This window comes from Chrysochloris asiatica, unplaced genomic scaffold (assembly GCF_000296735.1).
Source record: "Chrysochloris asiatica unplaced genomic scaffold, ChrAsi1.0 scaffold00007, whole genome shotgun sequence".
Classification (NCBI taxonomy): Eukaryota; Metazoa; Chordata; class Mammalia; order Afrosoricida; family Chrysochloridae; genus Chrysochloris; species Chrysochloris asiatica.
Genome location: NW_006408525.1, coordinates 24,611,687 through 24,621,790, shown reverse-complemented (window position 1 = coordinate 24,621,790; position 10,104 = coordinate 24,611,687). Strand labels below are relative to the sequence as shown.

At 38.4% G+C, this 10,104-nt stretch overlaps 1 protein-coding gene across 2 annotated transcripts in view; it reads left to right on the top strand.

Annotated features, from left to right (window-relative positions):
- The window catches only part of FBXL20 (F-box and leucine-rich repeat protein 20), a 165,578-nt gene that overhangs the window by 46,433 nt on the left and 109,041 nt on the right, over positions 1 to 10,104 (top strand). The window lies entirely within an intron of this gene.

Below are 10,104 nucleotides of genomic sequence, written 5' to 3'. Positions count from 1 at the left end.
GTGTGGCAGCGGTAGTGAGGTTGGCCCAGGATCGGACATTGTTTCGTTCTGCTGTGCATGGGGTCGCTATGAGTCGGTTCCGACTCGATGGCATCTGACAACAACATTTGAGTGATGGCTTTACTGGGTATATGATTCTTAGTTGATAAATTTTTTCTTTGAGTTTTGCAGATGCCATCCCATTGCCTTCTTGCGTGCATGGTTTCTGTTGAGAAATAAGAGCTTAGTCTTATTGGTTCTCCTTTGTAGTTAACTTTTCATGTTTCTTGAGCTGCTCTCAGGATTCTTTACTTATCTTTGGTTTTGGAAAGTTTGATTATAATATGTCTTGGTGATTTTCTTTGGGGATCTATCCTGTTTGGGGTTCATTCAGCTGCTTTTATGTTTATTTTCTTGTCTTTAGTGATGTTAGGAAAGTTTTCTGCCAACAACTCTTTGACAATTTTTTCTGTGCTTTTTACTGTCCCTTCTTGTTTTGGAATTTCAATCACATGGAAGATATTCCTCTTCATGTTACACATAGCTTTTAGGCTTTCTACAGATTATTTTATTCTTTTTTCTAATTGCTCTTCTAGCATACTAGTATTAGAAAATTCATCTTCATTTGTTTGTGCCGTTCTCTCTTTTTGTGTTAGTGTGAGTTTAAATTGCCTGTTGTCTCCATGGCATTGTGGTTTTGTAATATATGTTTTTAATTGTTGATTGTATGTTGATATGTTCTTAGGCTCTCACCAACTGTTTTCTGTGTGTGCAATTTAGGATGAGTGTGGCTGGTGCTGGCTGCTTTATTGACCAGGTGGTAAGAGCTGGTACTGCTTCTTATCCAGTGGGTGGCTTGGCTATATGGACAAGGTTACTGTCTCCTGTTGGGTGGGAAAGGAGACCTTCTCCCTCCCACTCCCCTTCCCGAAAACACACACACATAAGAAAACAAAACAGAATAAACAAACAAGCAACCAAAAATGAAAAGAGAAAATAAAGGAATAAAAAGAAAGAAAAACAGACAGCAACCCGAAAAAGAATAAAACAACTAAAATGAGAAAAGAGGAGCAGGAAAATAGAGCTAATAAAGAAGAAATATTAAAAACAAATAAGCAAAAAAACTTAGAAAAATCAGGGAGAGGGAAGATGAAAAAGAGACTAGAGTAATATCAAAAGAAAAAAAGGGGGAGGGGAATGAGTAACAGAAGAAAAGTAAAAAGAGAGGCAGATATAGAAAGGATAAGATTCAAGGAAATGGAAGAAGAAAGAATAAAAAGTAAAAACAATGAAATTTAAAAGGGAAGAAACAACAACAATAAAAAACAGTACAGCTATTGGCCCCAAAGAGGAGAAAACTCGGGGGGGCGCCTGTCAGACAACGAGCTCATGAGGTGGGTTTGGAAGGGATGTGACAGCAGAGTTCCTAGCCCTAAATGGAGTTACTGCTGACCTAGGTGTTAGCTATGCTTAGGGCACTCAATCCCGAAGTTTGTGGAGGCTCTTGATGGAGCTGATTTCAGTGTGTTAGGACTATAGAGCAGCTGGGGGCAGGGTGACTGGTTACGAGGAATTTTGTTAGACTAATGCTGGCCTGGTGGCTCTGCAGGTTCTGCAGCTCTAGAACTGAGCACACATGAATCCAGGCACCAAAGCAACACAACTGGCCCCTATTTACTCATGTGACGCCTTTCCTTGCAACTTTGTATTCCAGGATCTGCACTGGGGTGTATGAAGGTGGTAACTAGCCATACCTCTGATCATCATTGGGGTCTGGGAGAAAAGAGGGAATCACACCTTTCTGGTCGCATGTGTGAATCTGCTTTCCCAGGCCACCTTCTGTTGCCCATATGACTCACAAAAGTTCAAGATGATTGTGCTATGTCTGGCTGGCTGGCTGTTCACCAGTAAGTCTCCCTCTCTGGCCTTCCCTGCTCAGCTTCTCCTGCCAGCAAGCACTCAGTCCACTTCTTTCATATTTCCTCTTAAGTTCAGGGTTCCAGGATTTTCATCTGTGTCTGTATCATTTGGTCTCTCATATCTTTGTTGTAGAGGGTCCATGTAGTACATATATATACCTAGTCTTCCATCTTGCTAGAAGTTCTCACATTGGCTCTTGACTTAAAATCAAACATTGTGATTACATTATTTAAGGAATAGAATGTTGGAGTTATTTGTTGTTAAATGCTGTTGAGTTGGTTCCAATTGAGTTGTTCTAACTCATAGGGACCCTATGTAGGGCTCCCAAGGAGTGGCTGGTGGATTTGAACTGCTGACCTTGTGTTTTGCAGTCCAGTACTGATCCTATAGCACCACACCAGGAGTTGGTTGAAGGCATTATTGTGTGTTATTGTTAAGTGCCATCAAGTCGGTTTCAACTCATAGTGACCATGTACCAGGTTTTAGAGAAGCCACTGGCGAGCTTGAACTGCCAACCTTGCAGTTCAAACTGACTTTGCAGTCTAGCGCATTAACCCACAGTGCCACACTATGACTCTGGTTGGAGGTGTGGTGGTGGTGGTTATGTGTTGTGGAGTCAGTTCTGACTCATAGCAACCCTGTACAGGGTTTCTAAGGCTGTAAATCTTTATGGGAGTAGAAAGCCTCGTCTTTCTTCCACAGAAAAGCTGGTAGTTTAGAACTGCTGATCTTGAGGTTTGCAGCCTGATTCGTAACCACTACACTACTAGAGCTCTCTGGTTGGAGGTACGTTGTTGTTGTGAAGTGCCATCGAGTAAGTTCCGACCCATAGCCACCCTGTATAGGGTTTCCGAGGTGTGACTGGTGAGCTTGAACCACCAACCTTGCAGTTCAAACGGCTTTGCAGTCTGGCGCATTAACCCACAGCACCACACTAGGACTCTAGTCAAAGCTAAATACTTACCTTCCATAGCAGGTTGTCACTAGGTAATATCTAAAATTGATAAATCAAGTGTACTGGGAAAAATAAAGGTAGATATCAGGGAACCTCCTTAGAAGATTTGGAATTGTGTATACAGAAGAGATAGGGTATAGTCTGTCGTTTCTGACTTTTTAACAATGCTGAAACAGCAAAAAAAAAAAAAAGCAACATAAATAAATGGGACCTGTGATAGTTAAGATTTTATGTCAACTTGGCTGGGTTACAACTGTCAGTAGTTTAGCAGTTATGAAGTAATAATCACCTCCATGATGAAATTTAATATGATATAGTCACCCCATGATAAGATCTGATGTGATCAGCCTAGATCTGATGTAATTATACTATGTTTTGTAAATCCTTACTTATATGTTAATGAATCCAGATGCAGGCTACAGAGATTAAACAAGCAAGCTAAGTTTAGAGGGACCTACAGCAATTAAGAAAGAAGAACCAGAAGTGGAATGTGTCCTTTGGATCTAAGAAACTCCTAAGTCCAGGGAAAGATTGATGTCAAGACATCAACAAGGAACATTGGGCCTACAGATGCTGAAAGGAGACAAGGACCTTTCTCCAAAGCTTGTGCTCTGAATTTGGACTTCTTGCCTTCCAAATGTACAAGAACAAATCTCTGCTTATTGAAGCCATCTACTGCAGTATTTCTGTTACAGCACCACTAGATAATACAGAATCAAAAAGTTATATCCTTTTTGTTTCTTTAAATACTTTGCTGAAAAGGTAAAAAGGCAAGCCTACCAATTGAGCAACTGTGTTTGGAAAACATTTATTTTATAAGAATCTAATAACGCTTTTGCCATGAGACTAGAACAACTGGATGATGCTTTACCACAATTACTGGACGTTTTGATCTAATATACAATACAGTCCTGATCAAAAGAGGGAAAAATGGAGAATATGATTTCAAATATTCATGGGCTCTAGACTTTCTTGAGTCATGGAGGCTAGATGAACCCTTGAAACAATTGCTCTGAGATAATCTTTAAACCTTCAACTAAAAATATCTCCTGAAGTCTTCTTAAAACCAGTTGAGCTTCACTAGTAAAGAATGTCTGTTTTGAGCATTGTGTTCTTTCAGAATTTATCTATATGTGATCAGGTTGACAACAGTAACAAAAAATGAGGTCAGAAACTTGTTATTGTTAAGTGCCATCAGTTGTTTCTGACTCATAGTGGTCCCTTATATGCTTTCTGAGGATTGTTTGGTGGGTTTGAATTACGAACTTTGCAGTTAGCAGTTGGTGCTTAACACCAGATAAAATAGTTGTTGTTGTTAGGTGCCATTGAGTTGGTACCAACTCATAGCGACCTTATGCACAGCAGAACGAAACACTGCCTGATCCTGGGCCAACCTCACTATTGTTATGGGGCAGTAATTTTATATTAATGAGGGAGGAACAATTTTAAAAAGGAGGATGAGCATAGTTGCACAACTTGAAGAATATAATCAGTATCACTGATATGTTCATGTAAAAATTGTTAAATTGGTATATATTTTGCTGATATATCATCACCAACAAAATAATTTTTTATTAACAGAAATGTATTAAAAATTTAACTTAACTAAAAGACAGCCCAATCAAAAAAATGGGATAAAAGCTTGAATAGACTATTTCACTAAAAAGGATATTCATATGGACATCACACATGAAAAAATCCTCTACATCATTAATCATTAGACAGATGCAAACCAGAGCCACAATAATATGCCATTTCACTTCCAGTAGTGTAGCAGTTATGAGATGGGCTGCTAATCTCAAGGTCAGCAGTCTGAAAGTACCAGCTGTTCCTCGGGAAAAAGATGAGACTTCCTATTTCCGTAAAGATTTACAGTCTCAAAAATCCTATGGCTATGAGTTGGAACCAACTCCATGGCACACAACCAAGCAACCATTTTAACTAAGATGGATTTTTTTAAGGAAAATAAATGTTGGCAAGAATGTGAGGCAATTAGAACTCTTATCCTTGCTGATGGAAATGAAAAATAGTACAGTCATTGTGGAAAAACTGTGGTGAATCCTAAAAAAAGTAAAGCTAAAACTACCATATGACCTAGCATTCCCTTTGCTTTGAATATACATTCCCATAGGATTTAAGAAAAACCGCTACATAAAAAGACTTAAGTACGCCAATCTTCATTGCAACATTATTCACAATAGCAAAAGGAGGAAACAGCCAAAATTCTCAATAGATAAATGGATAAATAAAATGGGCATACATACAAGAGGACTTTAAAAAGTTTGTGAAAAAATAAAATTAAGAGATAATGAAGTTTCCCACAAATTTGAAGCCCTCTCATATAATGGAATACTACTCAGAAAGAAAATTAATCCTGATAACATGTCATAACATGGATGGAGTTTGAAGACATAATGTTGAGTGAAGTCAATGACTGAAGACCAAATATTGGATGGCTATAAAAAGATAAAAACAAGCAAATATATAGAGATAAAATTCCTTAGTGGTTACCATGGGAAGAAGGTTGGGAAGATAAGATAGACTTTCTGTTCCTGTAAAGATTTGTTGTTGTTAGGTGTTGTTGACCTAAGCACAACAAAACATTGCCCTGTTCTGCACCATCCTCAGAATTGTTACACTTGAACCCTTTGCTGTTGCCACTGTGCCAATCCATCTCATTGGGGATCTTTCTCTTTTTCACTGAATCTCTACTCTACCAAGTATTATGTTCTTCTCCAGGGACTGGCCCTCCGTATAACTTGACCAAAGTATGAGAAACAAAGTCTCACCATTTTGGCTGTACTTCTTCCAACACAGACTTGTTTGCTGTTCTAGCGGCCCATGGTACTTTTAGTATTCTTCTCCAACACCGTAACTCAAATGTGTCAGTTCTTCTACAGTCTTTCTTATTCATTGTCCAACTTTCACATACATATGAGGCTGTTGAAAGCATCATGACTTAGTTATGTCAGGTGCACTTTAGTTCTCAAGGTGACATCTTGGCTTTTTAACACTTTGCAGCAGATTTGCCTAACACCTGTCTCTTGGTCTATGTACAGGTTCCTCATGAGCACAATGAAGTGTTCTAGAATACCCATTTTTCATAATGTTATCCATGTTGTTGTTGTTAAGTGCTGTCAAATTGATTCCGACCCATAGCAGCCCTGTATGGGGTTTCCAAGGAGAGGCTATAGCTTATCTTAATTCACCCAGGGAAAAGCCTTTGCATAGTCAATAAAGCACTCGTAAAAATTTTCTGGTATTCTCTTTTTTCGGACAAGATCCATTTGACACTAGCCTTGATATCCCTCATTCCATGTCCTCTTTTGAAAACAGCTTGAGTTCTGGCAGTTCCCTGTAGATGTAAAGTTACATCTGTTTTTTAATTAAAGAAAAATTTTACTAGCATGTGATATTAATTATGTTGTTCTACGATTCACTTTCCATTCGCTTTCCAACAGAAATATGTATCTGTTCCAGTCGGTTGACCAGATAGCTGTTTTCCAAATTTCTTGGTAAAGATGAATGAGTGCCTTCAAGTGTTTCATTAATTTCTTGAAAGATTTCAATTTGTATTCCATCAATTCCTGGAGCCTTGTTTTTCACCAGTACCTTCAGTGCAGGTTAGGCTAAACTCCTTCAGTACCATTAGTTCTTTATCATATGCTACTTCTTGAAATGGTTGAGCATTGGCCATTACTTTTTGGTATGCTGACTTTGTGTATTTTCTTCTCAAACACCATTAGTCAAATGGATCAATTCCCCTATTGTATTCCTTATTTATTGTTCAACTCTCACATAAATATTGTTGTTGTTAAGTACCATTGCGTTCGTTCCGACCCTGTATAGGGTTTCTGAGGAGCGGCTGGTGAGCTTGAACCACTGACCTTGTGGTTCAAACCGACTTTGCAGTACAGCACATTAACCCACAGCGTCACACTGGACTCCATATGCATATTGTTGTTCTTGTCATTAAGTGCTGTCAAGTTGATTCTGACCCATATCGACCCAGTGTAAAGTTTTTGAAGAGCTGCTGGTGAGCTTGAACTGCCTACCTTGCAGTTCAAATGGCTTTGCAATCTGGCGCATTAACCTACAGTGCCACACCAGGACTCCCACATGCGTATTTTGTTGTTGTTAAGTGCCATCGAGTCGGTTCCAACCCATAGCGACCCTGTATAGGGTTTCCGAGGAGCAGCTGGTGAGCTTGAACCGCCAACCTTGCAGTTCAAACGGCTTTGCAGTCTGATGCATTAGCCCACAGCACCATACCAGAACTCCACATGCATATTGTTGTTGTTAAGTGCCGTTGAGTCGGTTCCGACCCATAGCGACCCTGTACAGGGTTTCCGAGGGTGTAAATCTTTACAGGAGTAGAAAGCCTCATCTTTCTCCCGCGGAGCAGCTGGTAGTTTTGAACCGCTGACCTTAAGGTTCGCAGCCTGATTCATAATCACTACCTAACAGAGCTCCATGCATATTAGGCAACTGAAAATACCATAGTTGAGTCAAGTTCACTATACTCCTCAAATGGATATCTTTGCTCTTGAACACTTAAAAGAGGTCTTAAGCAGCAGATTTGCCTAATGGCAATACATTACTTGATTTCTTGAATGATGCTTCCATGAGTTGATTGTGGGTCCCAGCAAAATGAAGTTTTGGTAATTTCAATCTTTTCTACAATTATATGAATGTTGCTTATTGGTCCAGATGATTTTTGTTTTCTTTGCATTGAGGTGCAGTCCACACTGAAGGCTGTATATAGTCTTTGATCTTCATCAATAAGTATTTTAAGTTCCCTTCTCTTCCAGCAAGCAAGGTTGTATCATCTGCATATCTAAGGTTGTTAATGAGCCTTCATCCAATCCTGATGCCCTGTTCTTCATATAATTCAGTTTCTTGGATTATTTGCTTAGCATAGAGATTGAATAACTATGATGAAAGGATAAACAAGGGGATAGTGAATGGTTTAAAATCAGGAAAGTTATACACCAAGGATGTACATGGATGTGCCTTGGTGTAAAACTTTCCTGATTTTAAACCATTCAGTATCCCCTTGTTCTGTTTTAATTATAGAGACAGTAACCTAGCTATAATGTGTTTTTGAGTGAAATTACTATCTGGCATTTGCCTTGCAAAATTCCACAGATTCAATTAAAATTAAAAATTCCATTTTCAATTTCTGGCGCACCAAAAATCAAACTCTGCTTTCCCTTAATTTACCAACACTTACAGCATTTTGAAATCTGGGTTTAGGTTAAATGCTTGCTAATCCTGAATCCATTCCCATTATTGTCTTGTACAGATATCTACCTCAGAATAAATGTTGTTGCTGGGTGGTTACAGCTATGAAAGTAGACGAAATACTGTAAAGATAGCAATAAATGTATATAGATAATTATTTAGGACTGAGAACAAAGAACTGGTTTTGGATATCGATTTTAGTTAAGGAAACAAAAAAGTCAGCATAAAGGAAATGCTCAGAAGATTGAGTCAGATATTAAAAGGTATCCAAAGCAGAAAGTTTGACCTATTGAGTAATGTGTCTGCTAAATATATCCCTTCCTTGGTGCTTTTTGTCTAGGGATTTCTCTGGTTGGAGAAATTTAGTCATGAATTGGTAATGCACTGGCAATAGCAGCTTGCTTCTGAATAGCAATTATATTTCTACTAGGAACAAGATGTTGGGTGGAGGAATTACAAACTTATTTTGTTTAAGGTTTATTTAGCCATACAAAAATTTTTTTTCTCTTAGATTCTGGCAAGAATACTTGTCAATTGGAAAAACATCTGCTGTTGGTTGCGTGAGGGAATGGCTTAATCAGTAAAAATTACATATAGGAAAAGATTTTTAAAAGTCTTCTGCAACTTCAACTCTGGTTTTCTTTATGAAAATTCATGGGTTTTTTCCTCTCATCAAAATATTTTACTTATGTCAAACTGCCTTAAGTTTTATTTAAATATATAAACTTAGTTAAATAAGATCATGAGTCATAACTTTTGAAACTTAGAACCTGTTTTAGTAGCCTTTGCTATGTAACTACCCTGTAAATTAGTGATTTAAAACATTTTATTCTCACAATTCTTTTGGTTAGCAAGACTCCTCCTGACAATTCTGCCTATCTCCAAGGGTTATTCATGAGGCTGTAGTCATCTGGTCACTTGACTTGGGCTGGTGCATCTAAGATGACCATACTCAACAGTCTGTTTCTTCATCATTCACAAGGTTAGCCTAGGCTTCCTTACATGACAGCAAGAGTGTTTCAGTAGGGTAAAGCTGCAGTGCTTCTTAAGGTCATTCTTAGATATTACAGAAATGTTGTTTCCACCACATTCTTTTGGTCAGATCAAGTATGTTAGCTTGATCTAGTGTTAAGGGATGGGGAAATAGACTTCACCATCTAAAGGGAGGAGCAACCAAATCACATTGCAAAAGGGCATTGATGCAAAGAGGTATGATTCATTTAGGGCCTTGATTATCCTGGCTCCAGTGATTCACATTCTTGTTTTTGTTAGCTGGCCAGTACTTATGGAGACCCCATGCACAATGAAACCAAAGACTTACCTGGTCCTGTGCCATCCCAGTGAATGGTTGTAGATCAGACCATTGTGATCCATAGGTTTTTATGGACTGATTTTCAAAAGTAGATCACCATGCTATTTTTCTTAGTCCATTCTTAGTCTGAAAACTCCAATAAACCCTGTTCACAGTGATAACATGCAAGCTTCCACTGCATTCAATGTGTCTTGGTTAGGAATCGAACCTGAGCCTCCTGCGTGGAAGGAAAAAAAATTACCACTGAATCATCAGTGTTTCCCATGTCACATTAGTGCCACATCGAAATATAGCCTTCAAAGACCTCCAAAAATTAAATTAGTTTGAAAATTTACATCTTAATTTTGCAGCAAGTTCAAATGTGAATGAAACAAATCAAGGGCAGTTCCTCTTGATCCAGAGTCCTATGAACTGAAAAGAAAGTTATTTGCCCACAGGCTCAACATAAAATGGTATGTTCTGGTCCCTGGAAATGAGTTCTTAATGCATTGTTCTATGTAGTTCTAGGTTCTGCCATCTGAGAGGTCTTGCCTTTTTTTTTTTTATTATTAAATGTTTTTATTTTGGATTGAGTGAAAGTTTACAGGGCATATCACCAGCTTCACATTCAACCATTCATATAGCTTGTTTCATTACATTGATTATTATCCCCTCCATATATCATCAGTTAACAGTGTTTCTCTCTATCCTCTTT